This window comes from Galeopterus variegatus, unplaced genomic scaffold (assembly GCF_000696425.1).
Source record: "Galeopterus variegatus unplaced genomic scaffold, G_variegatus-3.0.2 Scaffold6566, whole genome shotgun sequence".
NCBI classification, from domain to species: Eukaryota; Metazoa; Chordata; class Mammalia; order Dermoptera; family Cynocephalidae; genus Galeopterus; species Galeopterus variegatus.
The window spans coordinates 1,568-3,316 of NW_007732677.1; the positions used below are offsets into that span (position 1 = coordinate 1,568).

The window sequence follows — 1,749 nt, forward strand, 5'->3', positions numbered from 1 at the left end:
TTTTATTTTGTCAAAATACAATGTGGTTGACTATTGTGGCCAATTACCGAAACCTCCCTCCCTCCTCCCTCTGCTTTTGAAAAGCTAAATCCATAAGGAAGTCCTGGATTAGGAGGCCCTTCCCCACCTCGCTGCTCTTCTCTGACTCTCGTTTTCCCCACAGGACATGATCCACATCGCAGACACCAAGGTCGCCAGGCGCTATGGGGATTTCTTTATCCGTCAGATTCACAAATTTGAGGAGGTAAGAGGTCTGAGAGAGTGGTTTGTTGGCTGTGGACAGAGATTAGGAACTAGACTGGGAGTTTTAAAATTTTTTATTTCTTATTTTTAGTTTCAAGAAAGCCTAAAATTTGCCCTTTAAGTTTCTGAGCTAGACTGGCTGGCTGCTTGGGGTTTGGGGAGTGGGGTTGGGCCTGTAGGAATTGCTGTGTCAGCCTTCTCTAGAGCATCTCTTTCCAAGATCTCCCTGCGCGGGTGGCCAGCTCCCCTGTCCCTCCCTTGTATTTCCTAATATGGGTGGGTTCACTGCCTGCTCTTACCCATCCCTCCCCATTTGGCATTGTTCTCCAAATTAGACAGGTCTGGCCAGTTCCTGCAGGCTGGAGGATAGGAAGCTCTATTTTGACAGACTTGGTACATTCCATGACTTGCTCCAGGAGAGATCTTGTGGGTCAGGCCAAACACCCACCACAAGGGTGTGGGTCTCCTTTTTTGGCAATCACTGGAGCTCCTGTGTCCTGGTACTTTCAGTCCTCCAGCAGAGGTCAGGCTTCTCCTGTGGGATCATAACATAGCCCCAGTGCTCTTTTTATTTTCTAGATGTGCAGATCACATCTGTCAGTGTGGTGGACTGGGGCTGTCTTCTAACAAGGATCCTGTTCCTTGTGAAAGGAGAAAACTGAAGCTCCTGATTCTTCCCCTAACTGGACTAGTAACCTTGGCAAGTCTAGCCACTCTCAATCCCTTTCCTGTCTATAAAATGGCTAGAACAGTGAGGGTGTGGGTTTGTTGAGTGCAAAGGGCAGATAGAAGAACAATCTGCGTCAACTGCGCAGGGCCCTATGAACTGTGCAGGGCTTTACACATACATAGTGGTCATCCAAGCTCAAACCAGAGACTCCCTGACATCAGAGGGGTGGCTATGAGTCTGACCTAGTGATAATGCACACTGTAGGAAAAAGGTTTGGAGAAAACCCCATATCTAACTTGCTTTTCTTTCTCTTTTAGCTTAATCGAACCCTGAAGAAGATGGGACAGAGACCGTGAGCATCTTCACACTCATATTAGTCAGGAACCTTTTTTATGTCATTGTAGGTGGGAAGTGTGAAGCCTTTACCTAGATCAGCCATCAGCCAGTAAACTGAGTTGAAATTTACTCAAATTAAGGACTGAAATGTTTTACGTAGAGTCAGTAAAAGATCTTTGGAGCCCAATTTGTTGTCTCCTTATTGTGGGGGAGAATCTGAATTGTAGCAACAGTACATCACTTCCCATGTCATGATGCTTTCATCTTGCATCAGTTATCAGTGTGTAAATTGAATCCTTTATTTCCTTGGGTTCATAAAGTCCTGTACAGTTCACGGGATATTTTCACATTCCGTGTCTTATTTGCACCTCACAAGAATTCTGTGAGCTTTAAATGACCTGCCATAATTTGCATGGCATGTTAGTGGCAGTGCTAGGTCCTGGGAAGAAACTACTCAACTCCTCCTGCAAGGAATTGTGCAAAGAGCTATCCATATATGT

General features: G+C 45.6%; 1 long non-coding RNA gene across 1 annotated transcript; it reads left to right on the plus strand.

Moving 5' to 3' along the window:
- Nucleotides 1-140: 140 nt before the first annotated feature.
- On the plus strand, nucleotides 141-1,436 carry LOC103606417. The gene is made up of 2 exons (XR_551885.1): nucleotides 141-244; nucleotides 1,231-1,436. It is a non-coding gene; the product is annotated as an uncharacterized LOC103606417 (long non-coding RNA).
- Nucleotides 1,437-1,749: the final 313 nt, after the last annotated feature.